The following is a 13,840-nucleotide window of genomic DNA, read 5'->3' as shown; positions in this document are numbered from 1 at the left end:
TAGAGGGTGTGTGTTTTTTGGGTGATTAATGTTTTTGTGGTACTTTAAAGGGGTTGTAAAGGTTTGTTTATTTTCTAAATAGGTTCCTTTAAACTAGTGCATTGTTGGTTCACTTACCTTTTCCTTCGATTTCCCTTCTAAATGGTTTTTTTCTTTGTCTGAATTTCTCACTTCCTGTTTCTCCTCAGTAAGCTTGCCCCCATCATCCATGGGGGTTGGTCAGCCAGAACAGCTTACCGAGGAGGAACAGGAAGTGAGAGATTCAGACAAAGTAAAAAAAAAAACATTTAGAAGAGAAATTGAAGGAAAAGGTAAGTGAACCAACAATGCACTAGCTTAAAGGAATCTATTTAGGAAAAAAAACGAACCTTTACAACCCCTTTAATTTTGTCTGGTAGTCTCATCTCTGCGTTTCTTCTTGCTTTTGTGTATTTGATCATTATTTGTAATCTGTTATTTTGAATGCGTTTTACTTTCTCAAAAATCTTTCCTTTCGCTTAAAAAAGGAAAATATTTTAGATTGTAGGCTCTAACAAGCAGGGCCCCCTGATTCCTCCTGTATTGTATTGAATTGTATTATAACTGTGCTGTCAGCCCTCTGCACAAACTGTTGGCGCTATACAAGTCCTGTATAACAATAATGATACTAATAATAATAACAAGGCTAGTGAGAGTCTTTTTTTGGCACAAAAACAGGTACAGGAGCCAAGTAAAACACACACTGTACCCTTAATAAAAGGTCACAAAAATTGAATTTTGCTTTCCTCATTAACTCCAGCGTATTGCACCAAAATGCTGAAATGTAATAATTTTCCTCCAGCCCACTCTGCACATATGCTTTAAATCACATACAATATTTGTTAATCCAATCCTAAAGAACACCCTGATTTGACCATACTCGCAGTTTGTTGAGATGCACTACTTACAGCACATAATTACCTGTCTCTGCTCCCATGAGGAGGTAACAAAATGGAATGATTTTGAAGAAGGTACAGCAGCACTGGGTTGACATCTTGGTTGTGTGCCCAACCCACTGTTACAATACCTTCAAAATCTTTCAATATTGTTCCCATCTACCATCTTGGAGTTGTCAGCCTGCCAACCTTCTAATTTCTACTGAAAATGCAGAGCAAGTGTTGAGGAAGAGGGGAAATGGCAAAGTGCCAAGTCCTAACTTGAACAACTTCACCAGATTGCTTGTGAGCTTTGAGCATGAATTATTCCATAAAACTTTCAACTGCAGAGGCCAGAGATGGCTGGTAAATACTTTGATGTCTACGGCTTGGCCATAGTCCCATTTCATTGAACTCACAATAAAACAAATCTGCTGCATATGGTGCATGATCATAGTGTTGCAGGGAGGCACAAGGTTGCGTTTATTTGGAAACAGGTCATATTAGGTCAATGCCATTGACATATAATGGCCATTTGTCATCTTAGGTCAATTACGTCATAAACATTCCCTTTCCTCTTGTATATTTCAGCTGTGGGGCAGGGAATTCCCCACCCGCATCTCATTGGATCGGGAAGGACAGCTGACTTCTGAAAAAATGCGATCTTATCCCTACTGAGGAGCAATTGGAGAAATGCAGATGGTGCTTTTACTGATTCAAATTCATGAAATTCATGGTGTCAATGGTAAGCAACTACACAAGTAGTTTTGGTTCTCTCTCTTGGACACTTCAAAAAACAGTGGTAGTGATGGGGGGTTTGTGGGGGCAGTCCCAACTCTGTTCCAAGCCTGAAGACTGCAGATAATCAGTCAAAATGATCACAAACAATACTTTGGGGTTGATTTACTAAAGGCCAATAGACTGTTCACTTTGTAAGTGCAGTTGCACTCATTTTCCCCAAAACTTCGTAAATGTGGTAAAGCTTTACTTTGTAAAGAATACCCAATCGGGTAAAAGTAAAAAAAAAATTAAAATAAAAAAATGCATTTTTGCTTCCATTTTAATTGGATGATGGAAATCGGCAGAGCTTTACCACCTTCACTAAGCTCCAGGGAAAATGAGTACAATTGCACTTGCAAACCTCACCGTTTATTTGACCCTAGTAAATCTGCCCTATTGTTTACTACAATATAACATGATGTGGCAAATGGGTAAACCAACATGTCCATGAGATCTATTATCGGTGACAGATTCCTTTTAATTTACCTCCATGATGTCACAATTCCAGCAGATATATTTGTTGAAGATAAACGAGAACAGACCCCCGGAACCAACCACGCAATATACACGTTGTTCCGCAAACTGCACAACTTCGCGGTATAGCAAATTGCTAAATTGTTACAGGAAACGGTATGCCGCCTACTAAATCAGTACAAAAGCCACGTAAAGCGACATTTAAAACTCTCAACGGATCCTATACAATGGTTATTGCTCACACAAGCCTGACGCTTTAATGATCCCAGTTAATTGACTCTGATTAACAACAGTGTGATTGTTTTCTATATGACATCCACCTATAGATACGCTTGTTTTTCGTAGACGTTTGAAAAGGTAACAAATACCTAATTATACCTGCACCTTTCAGTTCATATTGTTATAATAGCAATATGACTGTTTTGATTTATCCCAGTGTATAATTAATGTCAAGTAATGTATTATTTTGCCTCTTACACTATGCTTTTAACCAAAGTGCTTTTAGAGGGAAAAAAAAGACGCATAATACTTCGGTGTAAGGATCTATTAACAAGAAAAATATAGATATCTTTTTAGAAAAACAGAAATGTTTTAACCCATGCTAACCTCTGCAGGAGGCAATGGTATATATTAAAGAAAATGGAGCTTGATTGTCATTGGAGCAAAATAATATTTTATTCCCTAAATACTTGGAGGACTTCACAAAGAGATATTTGTCCCCTAACCCCAGTTAAGGATTGCAGACCTGTCCTGTTCATTGGTCATCTCTAAGGGGCCTCCTTTTTTTCAGATGTCACAACAAGCTTCCAGGGACCCACTGGTTTTCACTGAAGGCTCTGTTGTATAGGCCAACAAGATTCCAGAGGTGGTCAAAGAAAGCCAATTGAAGGTCTAAAACTTCTGAAATAGATAAATCAGCGATAAATAGAGCAGAGGTTACGCCTTTTTCTGTAAAAGTCTAATTTTCTCTCACCCCTCCCACATCGGAAGCCTCCATATTGTAAAGCAAGGCCACCAATTAAAGGACCAACAGGAAGGTTTGATGTTTAACGTCATCTGAATATATTTAAGCATCTACTGAAGGTTCTCAGATGCAGTGTTTACTAAACTATGTAACAGAATAAAAAGTCGATTGTGACTCTAGACCTCTTTAGAAAAATGGCACAGATTTTATAAAACTGGTGCACAGAATCTAGTGCAAGTGTGCATGGTAACCAATCAGCTTCTAACTTCAACTTATTGAATTAAAGTGATTCTAGAGGTTGTATTAAAAAAAAAAAAAAAAACATGTTATGCTCTGTGCAATGATTTTGCACAGAGCAGCCCCAATCATTTTCTATTTGGACATTGTCTATTCACACAAACGGTGGCTCGGCCATGCCCCCTGCTCTATCTCCATTGGCTCGCTGGTTGTTATTGATAGCAGTTAATGGCTCCTGCTGCTGTGTGGGCCAGTCAGGAGAAACCTGGGAGAGCGGCCGCTCTCAGGCACATTGCTGGAATGAGATGGGGCATGGTGGAGGGGCCGCACCAAGAAGATTTTTTACCTTAAAGCGGGAGTTCACCCATTTATAATTTTTTTTTTTTCTCCCCTTAGCTTCCTGCTCGTTCGGTCTAGGGGAATCGGCTATTTGTATTAAAATATGAGCAGTACTTACCCGTTTTCGAGCTGCATCTTCTTCCATCGCTTCCGGGTATGGGTCTTCGGGAACAGGCGTTCCTTCTTGATTGACAGCCTTCCGAGAGGCTTCCGACGGTCGCATCCATCGCGTCACTCGTAGCCGAAAGAAGCCAAACGTCGGTGCGGCTCTATACTGCGCCTGCGCACCGACGTTCGGCTTCTTTCGGAAAATCGTGACGCGATGGATGCGACCGTCGGAAGCCTCTCGGAAGACTGTCAATCAAGAAGGAACGCCCATTCCCGCAGCCCATACCCGGAAGCGACGGAGAGGATGCATCTCGTAAACGGGTAAGTACTGCACATATTTTAAAATAAATAGCCGATTCCCCTAGTAAAAACGAGCAGGAATCTAAGGGGGAAAAGTGCCCTCTAAGGGTGAACCCCCGCTTTAATGCATAGAATGCATTAGGGTAAAAAAACGTCTGCCTTTAGAATCACTTTAAGCTTTGACAATAAAACAAACCTAGAAGCTAATTGGTTACCATGCACGGCTGCACCAGATGCTGTGTGCACTAGTTTTAGTAAATCTCCCCCCATTTATCATCTAGCAAGTCACACCCTTTTGGTGCACAGGTTTACAGGGACCTTTTAGGACTGAACTCTAGCCTTACCTTCAGTTTTGCACAGTTGTACAGGCTCCTCTACTGTACTGACACTACAATATCACTATACAATGTGAGCTTCTCACAGTGTACATTAGAAGCTGCAGCAAGTCAAATAGATTCCACCATATTTCCTGTTTGGAGGATGACCAGCATCATCTAGCTCTTTTCTCTGCAGTTTGACTCTTCCTCACCCAACTCTGTCGTTCATGGAAGGTTCAGCATTACATGTGGCCATTACCTAGGCTGGTCTGCATGAAGAAACTGTCTGCCTAGGTCCACTACTCCAGACTCACATCCACCCATCAAGGTCCTATTTTGATAATTACATAGTTCTGCTTGCGTGATGAATGGGAGTCTTGGGAGGAGTAATGAGGAGCAGAGTGCTGTGATGATTTCAGGAAGCTATGTAGAGCGTCAAGCAGGAAAAACACAGACAATCCAATAATGGTTTACGCAGCACCTTTTTTTTATTTAATCTGCAGATGTATTTAATATGCTAATAGAAATATTTAAAGCACAACCATGTACTCAAACTCACCTTTCAACTACTGCACTAAAGTGAACTGGTTGATTGCTACAGGTTACCGCCAATTTGCATATTGACATTGTTCTTTGCACTGCCAACAAGGCATCTGTTGGCAGTTTAATTCTTATTAAACAATTAATGAACAATTAATTCCTGCCCCTCCATTTTCAACTATGTTCCTAATTGGCACCGTGTGAAGAGGCCCTCCAACATCTGACAAGCCTCCCGGAAAACCTTCTATGCCGCATGTCTGAAACGGCTGACGCACACAAAACAATCGCCGTCTAACACGCAAAAGCGGGCCTACCAGAGCCAGCCTGGAACGGCTCCGTGTGTGAATACAAGTGGAAAATTAAACCTGAAGTAGCTGGGGAAGGGACTTAATTTACTGGCGTGTACACTATGCAAATGAGATTATCCTCAGCTTAACAGCATCATTTATGTCCATAATAATAGCATCATCATTACAGAGCTCAAATTAAATTACACCATAATTAGCATATCAAAGTGATTGGTTAAAGTTTTAAACAAATACCCAATTTTGTTAATGAACAGCTGTAATTGTCATGTACACTCCAGCAAAAACTCCCTAAACAAATATATGTTTTAGGACAGAGAAGGGATTTTTTTTTTTTTCCATGCAAGCGGATAGTAGGTGGTGCAGATTAACAATTGTAAAGGATCGGAGGGATTTGTTAATGTTCATAGGAGCGCTTTGTTTTCCAGTTGTGAAGCCTCTCCCATTATTTACACTCTGCTCAGCTGCAATGCACAGGGAAAAGGAACCAGGAGTTCCACTTTGAGCTTGAACTTTTGACTGCATCAGAAGGATGACCCCAGTCAGACTGAAGAACGTGCTCTTAAAACTGTGCTCTAAAACTCCCTCCACTTAAATGAGAGGCTTTCACGTGACAAATGGGTCACATGTGGTCTATGTCATAGCTTAACCCCATCATTTACCGAATATTGCAATGAGCTAAGTATCTGAACACAACACCACCAGAAATTAAAGCAAAATCCCACTTTTAGAGTTTTTTGTTTTTATAAAATGCCCAAGATGCTTCAAGTGGAACCAGAATTTGCATATTGGTAGGTGGTTACTTGCCAAAGAACCCCTCACCATGGTGCAACGTCTGTAATCTGCCTTGCTGCTCCATTACCACCACTGACATATTTTACAAGTCTTCCAGATTCAGCACCTTAGGCCATCTGATTCTGGCCATACCCTAGTAGAATTTTGTTAGAAAATTTTCATGTTAAGAAAGTTTGCTCTATTTAACATTTGCTTTCAATCACAGTGATGAGAAAATTCAAAGGAGCAGAATGGAAAACTTTTCTCGAATTAGAAAATGTTTAAGTACTTTTAAATGACATTCATCAAGGCATCAAATGTACTAAGAATTTTCGCATGAATGTTCTCGTTTGTTCAAAAAAGTATGAAGGCCATGGATGACATAACTCCTGTGCATGAGCACAGGAGTTAATTCAACCCAGTACCCAAGGTATGCCATGATTGTACAATAAGCTCTGCATGTGCAGCTCAGGTAGGGCAGAAGCTGTTATAGCAGAAGAGACAAAAGCCTACCTGATAGCAATTATTTATCTATTTTAGGGTCTGCATTAAAAAAACAAAAATTCTTGCTGCAAACTCTGCAATCTAGCACTGCCGGTTCTTTTCCAGGTTGAATGATATCCAGCATGATTCAACCCACTTACTTTGAGCCTGGGTTGTCAAGGACATACCCCCTGGAAGGGGATAATCATGCTGGCTTATGTAGGCCATACACAATGCAAATTTATTTCATGCAACCACAGGTTGCAAGAAAGAAATTTGCACGTTTTCCCCCCATAAACACAGACAGTGCTGACAGGGGAATCCCTCCTTCCAGGCCATTGTCTTCTTCCGGGGGGCTGGGAAAGCCACCCCTTGCCGGGAGAAGACAGTGATTATAATTGCAAGAGAAACTGGCAGGCTGGTTGTACCCAAGTTGAGCCATCCCATTAACAGTTTGAATCTTGGCCGCTTCCTGCTGAACCAGCCTAAGTTAGAACCACATATGGCCAGCCTTGGGCTCACAGGAGAATGATGCAGGTCACTTTCAGAACCTATCATTGAGTACAATCCATTCCTCAAAAGAAAAAGGACCTTGCCCCTTTTGAGACTAGTCAAAAGACAGCAGTAAAAGGGTAAATATACAGAAAAAAATATATATATATATAAATGTGGTGGGTCAATTGTGCACATGCAGTGTCCGTCCTGTAGGGCCACTGCTGCAGCCAGAGGAAGAAAATGCTGATAAACCCAACGATGTAAAATAACCATCCAAAGTTCTTTGAGAGAGAAAAATTTCAACACATCACCCACGGGAGAGAGGCAAGTATAAACCCTCTTCTTTTACAAGAGAATGTAAAAGGGATTATATGAACTACAAGCGGCTGTGCCGACACATTGTACAGTCACAGTCCACTGTTGTCATTATCAGTAAATCAGTCCAGAGCAAGTATGTGTAGTCAACGCTGGAGCAAGTGCATGTAGACAAGGAAGTGCCTGAAAAAAAGCTTAAGGAGATCAGCAGCATTAAGACACAAAATGAATGATTGATTCTGTCGAAGGGATATATTGAAATTAATTTTTTGATCAGTGACTGCAATTGGCAGGTGCCACTGACAGAATACTACTACAACTACTTAACACCTCTGAAATGAATTAAAAAATTTGGTTGCGAGCCAGGTCTTCACATCCAACATCAGAACCTGACCTCACAAATGTTCTTTTGGCTGAATGGGCACACATTCCTCCAGACACCCGCCAAAGTCTTGTGTAAAAACTTCGAAGAAGAGTAGAGGCTGTTTCAGTAGTGAGGGTTGGTGGATTTAATTAAGATGTCATTAAACTCATATGAGTGATTGTCAGTATCTACTCAAAGCAATTACTATACAACACAAGCTGAAAACATCAAAACCAAGATCTAGTAGTAGCGAGTCGATTTCAACTGGATGTGTTCTGTAATGCTGAAGATGTTTCATAGCCCATCCAAGCCACTTCTTCACAACTAAAGAAGTGCCATGAATAATCTACGAAATGTCTTCAACAAGTCCAGTTGAATTTGACTAACTACTACTAGATATACCATGACCTGGATAAATGAGAAGTTTCACAGGCATCAAACACATGTATTTTACAAATATGCCTACACGTATGAATACCGTGGCATACAGTACTGTAATGCTTTTCTTCAGCAAATAACCAGATTAAAGATGGTAATAATAATATACAGTAAATAATCAAAAAAATAAAATTCTAACACACCATCATTGAAGTGATCAAAAATGTTCAGTTATAACAAAACAACCACTGTAGTTTTCATTAAGAATTTACTAATCTTTTCAATTTATCAAAGATTTTTTATTTTTATTTTAATCATGATGAGATGATTGTCCCAAAGAAAAATAATTTATTATAGAGGAAAAAAAGAAGTATGTTAAAAAATTTAGAGATGGCAGCTTTGTATTTTATGCATGGAGGAATCCATTAAAGGCTCGGCTCTGAAGTAGTATGTAAATCACACGCCTTTCAAGGTAGGACTAGGGCAAATTCACTCCGTCAACTAATGATGAAGCTCATTATATGCAGGGAGTATTCGTAATGAGGAAGAAGCCACCCGCCATTCCATGTTCCAACATAAATCCGTCTAATATGTGAATATATCCACGTCTAATTAAAGACTACACATTCCATATCCCCCCTTTATTAGCAAACACGTGCACACACACTCACGCACACAAAAAAGGACTTTAAAAGCAGTCAAAAGCAACAGTAACGTAAATTTAAAGGGGAATAGTCTTCAATTGCGTCAGCTAACACAAATAGTAAAATATATATATATATATTTTTTTTATATTGTATACATTGTACGTTAAATGGGAACTATAACAAAGACTGTGAAAACAACATCAACTTTACTTGAGCTGCAGGTGATAAAGTAATTGCTCATCCAATAATACCCTTTGAAAAGTGCCAATGTATATTAGAGTCCACATACTGTACAGGGACATCAGCCTTGAAAGAGGGTCAGATACAGTATGCTTTCAGATAAAATTAGCTTCCCTTTGTTTCCTTTTGGACTTGTTTGGAATTAGCTCATTAGTTGCATTTACTATCTTTAAGCTGACTCTAAGTTGCTCGCTTTGGCATTTACATTGACTTGTATCTCGAAGTAAAGCAGTTCCAATGTAAACACATGTACCCATGGGTCACCTGTAACATAATGTTCACTGTTTGAAATTAAGGATAAAGAGAGGTCTACCCACCAATCGTTCTTAGGAGACATCTATCCATCTATGGTCACCCTTCAAGGCACACATCCAATAATGTTCAAAATGTTTATCAGATAAACTACTGTTCTTCATGTGGAGGAACAGGTCATTGCATCGACCTTCAGATTCTCACCTAGACTATCACATTCCTAGTTAGGGCCCAGGTAAGGCCGGCCATACACGGTACAAATTTATTTTTTGCAACCACGGGTTGCAGGAAAGAAATTTGCCGGATTTCCGTATCACTACAAACAGTGCTGACAGGGTAATCCTTCCTGCCAAGCTATTGCCTGCTCCCGACGGGGACGGCTTCCCTTTGCCCGCCGCTGGTTCCATGGGTTCCCTCTGATTGTTACGGTTACCCTGACAAGCCTTCTATATTTTACACAATGTGAGTGTATTTTATGCTCATCAATTAAATTTTTTTATGAATTAAACGTTACTGCATCAGAGGTGGCTTGGTGCTTCTCTCTTCCCCTCCCCTTGGATTTTTTTTTCTACAGCCATCGGGCCCCAACCCACTACTGAAGCAGCCTACCACCAGGAGCAGTTGTTTCAGAACTTTTTATGTGTATGTGTGACCCCAGATTATACCATTGGGAATATTTTTTCAAATAACCAACTTTCAATGGACTGATCTCATCCTTAAGCAGCTCGGATTTTATGTATACACTGCTTATGGCTGGCAGATTGCAGCACAGAGTGGTTTTTTTTTTCTCTTTTCTTTTGCTCAAAGTATGACTGTGCCCTAGTATCTTGGGTCCCTATAGCTGGCCATATAGTTAGTGTTCTTGTCCCCTATGCTAGCTACTTGTCATGGAAATTACCTTAAAAAAAGACACACAAAAAAACAAATTGCAAAGCTGATGTGCTTATGTTGAGGTTTCCAGACATTTTTATGGTAATTGGCAATCATTTCTTAAAACATATTTGTCAATCATTTAAAATTTGAGTTTTAAGTATTGTGCAAATTTTGTTTAGTCTTTTTTTTGGGATTTCTTTGCCACTTCTTTAGAGTTTCATTTTACAAATGTATTATCTTGAGATCAAATTATTTTAGATAACGTGTTTTCAGCAAATTTTTCTACATAAGAAACATGATAAATTATTCTCTAATATAAGTACTGTACAATGTTCTTTGATGATTTAAATAAGACCTGCAACTTTTCCATGCCAAACACCTATATTTCATCTTCACTGCAGACATTTACCTGTTCCTGACCTATGAATACTGACCCCTGCATTCCAGCCAATTTCTCATTCCTGACATGCTTACCTCACTAGCCAATAGGAATGTGTGGAAGGCAGGAGAGGGGAAGTGGGCGGTTCTGCCTGCTATAATCAGCTGACTACTTCTAGTGTTGTAATAGAATTAAACTGTTGGGGCAAGCAATCCCATTTGTTAGCACTCTATACAGAAACGGCACACAAAAAGGTTCGGAGGTATTATACATTTCAGAATTTCTTGTCCATTAAAAAAAAAAAGTTAATTGATTTACTTACAAGATATAAATGAAAAGATAATTTAAACTAACATTAAACAACAAAAGGGCCTATGCAGCAATTGTAGCAACAAAACAGCAAAGAATTATAAAATAATTTCCTCTACACCATGCATGGTTATTAGCACAAGTGGACCAGACTTCAGCTTAAAAATCGGTGTAATGTGCACCTTTGGCAACACAATACTTTGCTGCCCCCCCCCCCCCCCATTAAGAGCTTGTTCATACAGTATGGGGTTTGATTTACTAAAACTGGAGAGTGCAAAATCTGGTGCAGCTGTGCATGGTAGCCAATCAGCTTCTAACTTCAGCTTGTTCAATTAAAGTGGAGTTCCACCCATAAATATAACATTACATCAGTAGTTTTAAAAAAATGTCAGTCCTTTAAGAAAAAAAAAATATTTTTTTTTAGATGCCTTCAAAGTGCTGTTGCTAGGCAGAATAGTTAATCTTCCCTCTTCCTGCACCTAGGTGCTTAAGCTTCCTAAGCTACACCGCACAGACGCCTGGGAATGTAGTGGGTGTAACTTTCCAGGAGTCTGTGCGCTCCCCAGTCTCGAAGAATCATGTGACTTAAGACAGTACAGGTGCTGAAACCTGATCTGAAACCTATTACACTGCTTGTGCAGCACTGAGCATGTGCGGGATCTGCGAGGCTGAAATCCAGGAAGTCATACAGTCTGGCTTCATGATTCCCACACTTAAGATGGCCCCAGTCAATTTCTATTTTATAAAGTGTCTAAATGCTGTAACAACCTAACAAAGAGGACCTTAGTTTACAGACTAACTTTACTAGAATACATTAAGCTTGTGTATTACAGGGGTATTTATATTTAAAAAGTGAAATTGTGGCCGGAACTCCGCTTTAAGCTTTGCAAAAAAAAATGGAAGTCGATTGGTTTCTATGCAGAGTTGCACCAGATTTTGTACTCTCTAGTGTTAGTAAATCAACTCCAATGTGTTCTGTTTTAGTGCAGGGAAATGCCTGAAGTTCTGTGCCAACTATAAGGCTGCCCAAAAAGCAGAATCCTCAATGTGGGTTTTGAATCTACATTTCCCAGTGCATGTGCAATGCAAACAGTCTCCATTTTTAAAGGTCTTCCTCTGCTTTGGTCAGGATTTTACCTAAATCCCCTTGAATTTTGTATTCTGCATATCAGCCGATAGGATTTTTTTTAAAAGCTTTAAAAATCCTAAAAAAAAAATATCTAAAAAAAAAAAAATGGAGAAATAAATAGAACATTAGATAAAAAAAAATAATACACAAATGCTCCCAATTTGAACGCTACTGATATGGTTGTAGATTGCTTTGGAAGAATGTGGAGCTTTGTGGCTGCTGCAGAACTATAAAACCCAGCCGATGTCTGGAACATTATGCTGGGAGGTGTTGCTCCACGACAGGTGAAGGTTTGCATATTGCCATATTGCTCAAGCTTGTTTACTATCACACTAGCAATTAAAGAGATAACAGCAAATATCTGGTTTTCCACCACATCTAAAGAATATCATTATCATATTCATTAATGTACAGCTAATATACCATTTATATAATATATAAACTGACAAAGCAAACAAGCAAAACAAACTCAAAATCCTGCAGAAGGTAGAGTTTCATCACCGACGTGAGGCAATAAAACAACAGCAAGAAACTTCCAAGGTAACTGAACTTGCGATTGTTGCAGCCAAGCGGTCATACGCACATGGCGGGCAGAACAGAAGCAAGTTCCCTGGCCCAATTAGCAACATGAAAGGCTGCAAAGCAGCATGCACGTCCTAACAAGTGCCAGATTAAACATCTTGCAAAGGATCACATGTGCACTGTGAACTGAAGGAGTTAAAGAAAATACAGGAAGGGGGATAGTGAAAGTAGTATTGTTGCAAAGCTCTGGAGCCTGGAGGGACAAAGGAGACAAAAAGAGTGAAAAACACAAAATTATTTTCTGAATTGTTGCACACTGAACTTCTAACAGAAGCTTTGCAAGTTCCTTCTAAAGTCAGCCAAGTTTTTTCTTCTTTTTTCCTTCCAAGCTGTTTTAGTCAGCCTGGAGAAATTCAGCCCTCTAATCACAAGCTCCCCACCATTGTCCCTTAGATCACCTACCTTTATTATTATTTATTTTTTCCTCTCCCAAGTCTTGCAGACACTGAGTGGCAATCCCGGGTCTAGTGCTGATTTTGGAACACATGCAGAGAGGAAGGGTGAGACAGAGGCATCAGCAGACAAGTTACACAGCGGCCAGACATGTAAAGAAAACTCTGGCTGCTGACAAAGGGTATCGCAGAGTATTTACTGAACTGTTTACACTAGAGTAAGTAACCCTCCCTAAATCAGCATATACAAGTGTGAGGAGGGTGTGTGTGTATATGTGTGCCTATTTGTGACATGCAGGGGCTCAGAGAAGACAGGGATCATCTCACAGCCCCCCCCCCCCCCCCCCAAAGCTAATTCCACAATGTGTAACATTTTTCCATCAGATGCCCTCAGTTCATCAAAGCTAATTGATTTTTTTCAAGATAAAAAAAACAAAAAAAAAACAGCGCTAATACACAATACACATATCCTACATAAAGGCAGCTCATATGGAATTTTTACATTTTCATGGATCAATCTATCCACTTGTTTGATTAATCCAAATTAAAAGTGATAATCCAAATACACATGAACAGTAAATTGCCTGCATTGATTTGATTATTAACCACTTAAGACCCGGGCCAATATGCAGGTTAAGGACCTTGCCCCTTTTTGCGACGTGGCTCCCAAACAAAATTGGTGTTCTTTTTTTTCCCACAAATAGAGCTTTCTTTTGGTGGTCAAACGCAGCCACTGTGCCATCAATTTGTCACCACTGTGCAATGCCATCAAACGCAGCCACTGTGCCATCAATTGTCACCACTGTGCCATGCCATCAAACGCAGCCACTGTGCCATCAATTGTTACCACTGTGCCATGCCATCAAACACAGCCACTGTGCCATGCCAAACGCAGCCACTGTGCCCATCAACTGTCGCCACTGTGCCAATTTTCACCACTGTGCCCTTTAATTGTTGCCACTGTGCCCTTT

At 39.8% G+C, this 13,840-nt stretch overlaps 1 protein-coding gene across 3 annotated transcripts in view; it reads right to left on the bottom strand.

Annotated features, from left to right (window-relative positions):
• Window positions 1–13,840, bottom strand: part of FOXP1 (forkhead box P1) — a 325,940-nt gene that overhangs the window by 215,903 nt on the left and 96,197 nt on the right. The window contains exon 1 of one of the 3 annotated variants that reach the window (XM_040359074.1): window positions 12,880–13,194. The exons of the other annotated variants lie outside the window; for them this stretch is intronic. The gene's annotated coding sequence lies outside the window, so the exon portion shown is untranslated. Of the gene's footprint in view, window positions 1–12,879; window positions 13,195–13,840 lie in introns of those variants that run through there. 3 annotated transcript variants of the gene reach the window in all.

This window comes from Rana temporaria, chromosome 7, assembly GCF_905171775.1.
Source record: "Rana temporaria chromosome 7, aRanTem1.1, whole genome shotgun sequence".
Lineage (NCBI taxonomy): Eukaryota > Metazoa > Chordata > Amphibia > Anura > Ranidae > Rana > Rana temporaria.
Note: the sequence above shows the minus strand (reverse complement) of the source record. Positions and strands in the feature narration are given on the sequence as shown.